Below are 10,114 nucleotides of genomic sequence, written 5' to 3' on the forward strand. Positions count from 1 at the left end.
AGAGGGGATATACACACACACACACACACACACACACACAGGTCCTTCTGCTAGCCACCCCTTTTTCCTGTCTCTGTCCAGTGCCGCATGACTGGCAGCATCCTCTTGGCAGCACCCTGGATCAAAACCTAGGCAAAAGTCTCGATGCCCGTGGTGGTGCATATCTATAATCCTAGAGGTAAGGTAGGAGAATCGGAAGTTCAAGGCCATCCTCAGCTACGTGATGAGGCTAGCCTGGGCTGAAGGAGACCTTGTTTCCAAACAGAAATACAACTAATAAAAGGTAAAGGGTTAAAGATCAACTTTGAAAGGGCCACTCTTGCCACAGCCTTCTGAGCCAGAACCGAGGCTGACAAGGACTGGTATGGGCGAGGGAAGAGGATTCAAGAGAGTGCTGCAGGTGGGAATGTGAGACACAGCAGCTGAGCAAAGATAGAATAGAAAAGGATGGGGCTGGAGAGATGGCTCCACAGGTAAAGGAGCTTGCGGCCAAGCCTGTGGACCTGAGTTCAAGCCCCAGGATCTATGTGGTAGGAAGAGAGAACCAACCAACTCCTAAAATGTGTGTCTGTCTTATCTCCATGGTACATGTGCTCGCTCTCTCTCTCTCATAAACACACACACACACACACACACACATGTATATGCATGCTCACAAGAAAGTAAATAAACATGAGAACTGAAAATTTAAAAAAGCAGGGAACTCTATGTCACGTATGTTTTAGCACAATTAAAAAGTATAGCTCCCACCCCGGCCCTAGAAGAGAGAATCAACATTGGGATTATAAATGTTTACCGCCATAATTCAAGAAGGCCAGTGAAGACACATGTGAATAGTCGGACTCTTTTTCAGGCCCTCTATGGAGCCCTGGTTGGGGGAAGCCAAACTGCTACTAATAAAATAATAATATTAAACAGCTGTGGGAATAAGATCATCTCTCAGGCTCACACGTGGATAACCGAGAGTTAACTCTTAATAAAATAATAAAACGTAGGAGCTGTGGGAATACAGAGTCCCTCCGAAGACAACTGCCAGAGACCATATCCATAAAGTAATCACTCCCTTTTTTATTCCCTCATTTTACTGAACAAGACATAACTGTAGCCAGGCTGTTCCTGAATTTCTAGGGGGAAGGTAACTGTCAATCAAGATGAAGCATGTGACCATTTGTGGGTGTCCCAGCCTGACAAGCGGGTCCATATGGTCTGTGAGTGAGAGTGGGGAGGGGCAATTCACCACTGTCACTAGCCGGGCATCCATCCCGGCTGAGACCGTGAGGACCAGACTTCCACAGACAGAGCCCCTGGGTCACCCTCTCCTCCAATTCTAGACATTCAATGCACTGGGGATCCTGGAAGGGTCCTATGGCTGGAGAAAGCCCTGAGAGATGGTCACAGCAGGTGACCAGAGCCCAGGAAGGGAACTGAGTTCTGTCAGTTCTTGCATATTCTTAAAGCCACTACAACCATAAACCTCCCATCTATACAAGGATGCTTAGGCCAATGCCAAAGTGGGTGTTAAGCTGCCTTCTGCTTATATTGTATGTACATAGCTGTTTTATGTGTACATGTGCCTATGTACCATGTGTGTGCCTGTTGCTCTCAGAGACTAGGAAAGGCTATTGGATCCCCTAGAACTGTAGTTACAGATGGCGTGAGTCAAGACCACTGAACTCTCCAGTCTCCGCCTTTTTTTTTTTTAAGTAGCCCAGGCTGTCCTCAACCTCTTATGTAGCTGAAGATGACCTCTGACTGATGATCCATCCTCCTGCTTTGACCTCCTCTGAGTGCTGGGCTTTGTGGGGGTGACACAATCATCCTTCCAACTGAGTCACATGTTTATCTCTGAGGGTCTTCTGGAAACAGGAGATAAGAGATGCCCTTGAAGCCGGGCGTGGTGGTGCATGCCTTTAATCCCATCACTCGGGAGGCAGAGGCAGGTGGATCTCTGAGTTCAAGGCCAGCCTGGTCTACAAAGTGAATTCCAGGACAGCCAGGGCTATACAGAGAAACTCTGTCTTGAAAAAACCAAAAAAAAAAAAAAAACCAAAAAAAAAAAAAAAGAGATGCCCTTGAGCTGCGACCTAGATAGGGCTTGAGGGCTCTCTAACCCACCTTGTACCAGAAGGGCAGCATCTGTGGATTCTTTTAACTGCTGCCTCTGAAACCAAGGCAGCTTCGTAGGCAGCACCCAATCCCCCACCCAACGCAAACACCATCCACAAGCAGGAAACTGGAGGTCCTTGTAGCCCAGGAAACTATCAGGCCCTTGTAGCCCAGCCGCAGAAGACCCTGGAATTAGAAAGTCCTTAGTGGGCCGGCAACATGGATAAAAGGCACTTGCAGCCAAGCCTGACAACCTGAGTCTCATCTGTGTGACCCACGTAGTGGGAGGAGAAAATCGACTCCCGAAAATTGTCTTTGACCTCCACATGTGACCAGGTATCTGTGTCATCACATACATACATACATTCATACATACATACATACAAACAATAAATCAATTGAATTGTACTCAAGTTTTAAAAGGTAAAAATCCTTGAAGCAGTCTGCCCTTCCTGTTTCGCACCCGGGTCTCCCTCAAGGGAACCCACCCTGGTGCCTGGTGCTGATCCCTCCCCTCCCCAGTCAGCACGCAGCAGCTCTGCCTCCTCCTCTTTTGGAGCCGGGCAGCTGCAGACAGATGCACATGCATGGACACACATGCACATGCATGGACACACATGTACAGGGGTGCTGTTTTAAATAATCTCCCTCTGGGTGGTCTGCCAAGCACACAGTGTGGGTCACCAACTGTGGACAGCGGCCTCTCTGCCTCACACTCCCTCCCCCTTGTCCATTGAGTTGATGCCATTCATCCCTTCAGGGAATCTGGAGCCTGGGGTGCTTGAGAAATTTCTGAGGATAACAAGAGAGGAGGGAGTGAAAACCCAACACACTCATGCATACACGTACCCAATCTCTCTCTCTCTCTCTCTCTCTCTCTCTCTGTCTCACACACACACACACACACACACACACACACACACGAACACAGACATGCTCACACATGCTCATGCCTACCCTTCTCTCAGAGAGCCCTCTCCCTGCACCTGCATCTCACTTCCTTCAGAACTGATGGCTTCGCCCTCTTCCACGGCCGTGTCTGAAGCCCTCCTTTGTTTCTTCCTCCCTGTGTCCTGAGGATGTCCCTTCTGCTTTATTGTCAATACTCCTCTGAAGCATCTTCCTCACCACTTTGGAGGGTGACCTGACCCCTCTTTGTGGCAGTAGATCCATTAGTAGAAAGGAGAGAAAGGGACGGGTGGGCACAGAGGGCAAGGGAGTGGGCACCAGAATCTGGAGAGTTGGTATCTATTCCTCTCAACCCTCCCCTATTGCTGCCCAGACCCTGAGCGTCAAAGCCTCAGCTAATCAGACTTCTCAAATGTACACCTGAGCCCTCCTAACCTCTAGCCCAAATCACCTCTAAAACAATGTGACCCGCAGCAGCCACCTCCAATCTCCCCACCTTCCCTCCACTCTGGGAACAGCCCCTCTCCTTCCCAAATCAGCCTCCCTGAGGGCAAGGGCATAGCCAGGCTGGGCAAGAGATTGAGCCTAGCTCTCCCTCCTCTCCCCTCCCCGCTCTGCTTCCTGCTCTCTAGATCTGCTTGTAACTGACATTTTCCATCTGACAGGTCCTGTTTTCCCTGCCTCCGGTTGCCAGGGCAACAAGTGGAGAGGACGGCAGCCAGGGAGACTTTAACTGCCTTTTCAAGGCGCCCTGGACATAAACAGCACTTTCCATAATGGAAGCCCAGCATCAAGGTTTTAAAGAGCCAGGCAATACAGCTGAGGGGGAAAAAAACAAAACATAGGGATTGGGCAAGCCACCCCTGCTGGTCACTGTGAGAGACAGAGAGACAGACACAAAAGAGTGCTCTCCCTGAGAGGTCTGATCCTCTGCCTGACCCATAGCTCCAGACCCTGCTGCCCCAATGCCTTCTGTGACACCAGAGATCTCCACAGCCATGCTTCTGCCTGTGACACGGGGTGTCATCTCACTGAGGCACAGGGAGCTCTAGCATGACCTCACCTTCTGGGAATAATACCAGGGAAATGGCTCACTGAATAGAGAGCCTGCCTTGCATGAGAGAGGATCAGAGTTCCAGACTCAGCACTAAGGTTTGACAATCCACAACTCTAGACAGCGGAGACCAGAGGGCCCTTGGGGCTCACTGATGACCAGCCAGTCTAGCCAATCAGGGAGCTCCGGCTCAGTAAGAGACCCTGTCTCACAAAATAAGGTGCAGGCTAATTATTCAGAACTCTATCTCGTGGTGGCACACGCCTTTAATCCCAGCACTCGGGAGGCAGAGGCAGGTGGATTTCTGAGTTTGAGGCCAGCCTGGTCTACAAAGTGAGTTCCAGGACAGCCAGGGCTATACAGAGAAACCCTGTCTTGAAAAAAACCAAAAAACCAAAAATTCTCTATCATGAACTCTCAAGAAACAGCAGATGTAAGCTTGGAGGAGGCTCATGGCCCCCGTGGCCCAGATAACCTTTGCTGATAGCTTTTAAAAAGCAAAGCCATACAAGGCTGCAGTGCTGGCTCATTGGCTGAGAGCATGCCTTGTTCTTTCTTTTTTTAAGATTTATTTGTTATTGTACATAAGTACACTGTACCTGACTTCAGACACCCCCAGAACCACCATGTGGTTGCTGAGATTTGAACTCAGAACCTTCGGAGGAGCAGTCAGTGCTCTTACCTGCTGAGCCATCTCACCAGCCCCCGCATGCCTTGTTCTTACACAGGACCTGAATACCATTCCTAGTACCTACATAAGGTGGCACACAACTGCCTGTATCTCCAGCTCCAGAGACTCTGTCATCACCTTCTGGACTTCACAAGCACCTGTCCTTAAATGCACAGACACACACATCATACATACATACATACACATACACAAATATATATATATGTGTGTATATATATATATATGCACACACACATACATACACATATACATATATAAACACACACAAATACTCATATACTTATGTACATATATACACACACATACATACACATATACACATACATATATATATACACATACTTGCAAACATATACACAAATATACATATAAACACACATTTATACACATATACACATGTACATATATACACACATACATACACACATACATATATATACAAACATATACATGTACACATATACATATATAGACACACATGTACACATACATATACACACACACATAATTAAAAATGAAATACATGTATTTTCAAAAGCTATGCAGCCCAGCACCCCACACCCTTTCCTCCTAGTACTGAGCATTGAACTCAGAGGCTCACATACTCTGGGCAAGAGAGCTCTGCCCCAGCAAAGTCCTCTGCTCTTTTATGCTTTGATTCAGAGATTACATGCACCCTGCCAAGCAGAGCTTCACAGGCAGCTAATTCACCACTGCGGGTGGAAAGAGACTTTCTGTCTCCTGTCCCAAGGCGATTCATGAGGACTTGTCTAAAGAGTAGGCAACCGTGGAGCTGGCCAGCCAGGGCTGGGTGACACCAGAGGTGGGGGAGGTGAGACAGGGAGCAGCAGGGTTCTGGCTGGAGGAAGGCCTGGTCCCAGAACAGCAGGCTAGGTAGGTCATGAGTGGGCAGCAGAAGTCTAAATAGGGAGGGAGGGAGGAGGCAACCTCAGAGCCAGTCAGAAGGGCCAGGCCAGGGCTTGTCTAGCATCCCAGGCAGTGACAGCTGAGAAGGTCACACTGGTTTCCATCACAGAAGCTGGAGAAGGCCCCAGGCGGCTCCCGAGAGAGAGACAGGTGAGGCTAACAAGGGTGAACGGGTTCAGGGTACTGCAGTTAGGACTTGGCAAAAAATAAATCAATTGAAATTTAAAAATTTTTTTAAATCCTGCTTTTGGGTTTCTTCCTCCATTCACTGGCCTGCTTCCCTTCCCTTCTTAGGAGTATTTCCTCATCTCTTGCTTTTAAAAATCTGTGTTAGTATTTTTACCTGCATGCATGTATGTATGTGCATTGTGTGAAGGCCAGAAGAAAGCGATAGATCCCCTGGACCTGGAGTGATTAATGGAAGGTTGTGAGCCCCTATGTAGGTTCTAGGTGCTGAGCTTAGGTCCTCTGCAAGAGCAGCCAATACTCTTGACCACTGAGCCTTCTTTTTTCCCTTTCTTAATAAGCTATTTCTTGTCTGTGTCTAACTTAAAAGACACAACTTTTTCTCTAACTCTCCTGGTGGCCGCTAGGATTTTTGCCTACCCTATATTTTCTCTTAAACGCTAATAACACAGTTCTTGGGCTTAGAATGAAAATGAAGACACCCCTGCCCCAGACCAGCTGTTGCATGACTGTGGAGAGATGCTGAGCGATGGACAGGAGATGGGAGAAGGGCAGGGGTAAATATGGCCACTGGATGGAAGCCAGGGGCTTTGTAAGGAATGGATCAAGGCAAAGCTCTGGGCAGATGCAGGACAGGTCACTGTCCACCCAACTCAGGTCCCAGAGTCTACCCAGAGTCTCCCATCTTGCCTGTGGGACAGATTAGATAGGACAAGGCCTTAAAGCTCAGCCATCATCTCTATCTCTTGTTCTATGGAGATGCAGGCCGTGGCTTCAGAGATGCTGGTACCATGCACTAAGACAGTCTGTGGATTTTTAACTCATGGAACTCATGGTTTAGGAGTCATCGTAGAGGCAACCTGTCCCAGGTAAAGGGACAGCCAACCAGCACTGACATCTATGAAGGGTCGACTCACATGAAGCTTGTTCCTTTGAGCATGTACTGGGGGATTTGAGGTGTCCTCCAGGCACCCCAGGAGGACCAGAGCAGCCCAGGAAGTGAGGAACAGCTGGAAGCTGAAAGGGCGGGGCTCTGGGAAACACAAAATCTTGCCAGAAGCAAAGGAGGCTGAGGAATTAGCATTGGGAATACCAAGTTCATCTAAGGAGACAATGTTGGGGTGGGGGGAGGGGCGGGCGGGACGTTTCATTATCCAGGTGGCCAAAGCCCAAGGGAGAATACTGACTGTGCTCCTCATTTGCATTGAGTGTTCGCATTTCCAGAGTGTGTCCCCTTCCATTTCTTTCACTACAGCCCTGCAAAAGGAGCAAGGAGGGAGGGAGGGAGGAGAGGGGGAGGGAGGGAGGGAGGAGAGGGGGAGGGAGGAGAGGGGGAGGGAGGGACAGAGAAAGGGAGGGAGCCTGAAAGAAGGAAGGCAGGGAAGGGAGGGAGGGAGGGAGGGAGGGAGGGAGGGAGAAGAAAGGGAGGGAGGGAGAAAGGGCGGGAAGGCATGGACCACCTGTCTTTACACACACAAAGCACAGCTCACTGAATGCATCATCAAATGATTACAACAGGAAACTGAGGCCCTGGGCACTGGAACAGCTGCCCCATGGGACAGCCAGAGGAAGGAGAGGCTCACAAGGGTGTCTGTACCATCTGAGTCACGGCTCCAATTAGTTCCCCCCTAGAAGTCTCCTCAACAGTGATGATGCTCAACATGGAGTAGCACAGATGAAGGCTCCTATCAGGCTCATGCTCTACTTTACAGCAGAACGAAAGCTGAAGTGGGAATCAAGGGTCAGGCTGAGGGGCTGGAGAAGTGACTCAGCCATTGAGAGCACTTGTTCTTGCAGAGGACCCATGTTCAGTTCCCAGCACCCACATGGAAGCTCACTACCACCCATAACTCCAGCTCCTGGGGGCTTTCCACCTTCTTCCTGACTCCAAAGGCACCAGTCATACACAAGCTGTGCAGACATACGTGTAAGGAAAACACTAGTACACATGAAAGAAAGAGAAAATAAAATAATATTTTTTTCAACCATGTTTAAGAGCCTGTGAAGGTAGCTAGGTTGGTAGCATGCTTGTCTAGCAGGTACAAGGTCCCCCAGTGCCTCATAAAGCAGGTATGTGGCACACACCTGTAATCACAACACTGGAGAGGCATAGGGAGGAGGAAGAGGAGGAGGAGGAGGAAGAGGAGGAGGAGGAGTTACACAGCAGCTTAGAGACCAGGCTAGCTATAGGAAATACTATCTACACTGACAACAACTCCAGCTAAGGAGGATCCCAAGATCAGAAGTTTCAACTTTTCCCAGGACTAGTGGGGACAAAGCACGGGCGTGTGGTAGACTAAATGCTGACATCTTAACTCCCTAAGCCTGTGAATAGGGCTGGCTTGGAAGCAGTCTGCAGGTGCAGTTGCTCTGCAGAGCATAAAATGAGAGCAGTTGGTGGATCCTAAACTCCATCTCGAGGGTCCTTGTGAGTCACAGGCAGATGGTGATGGGCAGACAGACATGTGGCCATAGAGGCAGAAATTGGAGGGATGCAGTCACCAGCCAAGGAACACAGCAACCATCACAGTAGGAAGAAGCAAGGAGGGTTCCTCTCTTGGACCCCCCAAAAGGAACATCTGCCTGCCAGGTTTCAGACGTTGGCAGATACCAGAGCTGTGCTGCTCTGTCATTATGGCAGCAGTAGAACATAGATGCAGAGCTGTAGGGCTGCAAGGGTGCAGGGGTACAGGGGTGCAAGAATGCAGGTGTACAGAGGTGCAGGGATAAAAAGGTGCAGGGATACAGAGATACAGGGGTGTAGGGGTGCCTAGGTGCAGGGATGCAGGGGTACAGTGGTACAGGGGTACAGAGGTGCAGGGATGCAGGGGTGGGGTGCCCGGGTGCAGAGATGCAGGGGTACAGAGGTGCAGGGGTGCAGGGTTTCAGGGATGCAGGAGTGTGAGGGTGCAGGGATGCAGGGATGAGCCATGTGATACTGCTGGGCAGGCTTTGACTCCTCAGCCCTTCTCCATTCTTGCTCACCTTCATGGCCCAGGGATCCAACCTCAGTCTTGCTGAAGTCACACTGTTAGTGAGCATGAAGGACCAGAGCCCAGGTGTCCTTTCCCCAACCAGGATCTCCTTCCACACACTATGGAGAATCAGAAACTGTGTCCAACTCTCCATTCCAGTCCCTCCCTGCCTTCTTTTTCTTTCATAGACTCTACTCCTGAGTCTACAGATATTTTGACCTCATTTTCACCAGTCAGCTAAAGACCCAGGAGAAACCTCTGAGTTGGTTTAAACAGAATCTATTTTAGGTCTGGGGAATTAATTTAGGCAACGAGGTGCTTGCGCCTTGAGGGTAAGGACCTGAGTTTGATCCCCAGTTCCATCCACAGACACCTGCTGCTGCTGGGAATGCTAAGGGGGAAATGGGGAGCGGGAGGCAGAGAGTGTCGTGGAAGGGGAGGAGGGTGATGGTGAGGACAAGGATAGAAACTGAGGCCATCGGAGGGAGGCCACTACAGATGATGTTAAAGCCAGAAACTGGTGAGGATGAGCAGACAGCCACAAAGCAAAGGTAAACTCAAGGCCACTCGCTGTGACCTGTTCACCCTCTACTTTCCATCTCTGACAATCACCTTCAAGTAGAGAAGCCTATTGGTTAGCCCACCCTTAGCTGGCAGTGCCACCCAAGATGACACACACTACCACCCAGGGGAGGGAAAAGACCCTGTTTTTATTCTTTAAAGTATGTTAAAAGGAAATGTCCTTTGTATTTTTATTTACATTTTGTAAATACTGCTAGAAGTCAGCCTTGTTTGTTTGTTTGTTTGTTTGTTTGTGACAGGGTTTCTCTGTGTAGCCCTGGCTGTCCTAGAACTCAATCTGTAGACCAGGCTGGCCTCAGATTCACAGAAATCCACCTGCCTCTGCCTCCCAAGTGCTGAGACTGAAAGTGTGCCTGCCACAGCTGGCTGAGGTCAGCCATTCTGGTTTTTGTTTTTTGTTCTGTTTTGTTTTTCTGGGTTGTTTTTTGTTTTTTGTTTTTTGTTTTTTTTGAGACGAGGTTAGCCATTCTTAATGGTGACAGCAACTACTACACTACCCCACCTTCAGAGTGTTCTCTGTCCTTTCCTGCAACTTGACTGTGCTCATTATAATCTCAAAAGAGAGATTTTAAAAAAAAGCAGGTTAAAAACAACCACACACACACACACACACACACATACACACACACAAAACCTTATTTTGAGCTCTCCAGTACCATTTTTGCATATCTAGCTGTACTGTAA

This window comes from Mus musculus, chromosome 11 (genome assembly GCF_000001635.26).
Source record: "Mus musculus strain C57BL/6J chromosome 11, GRCm38.p6 C57BL/6J".
Taxonomy (NCBI): Eukaryota; Metazoa; Chordata; class Mammalia; order Rodentia; family Muridae; genus Mus; species Mus musculus.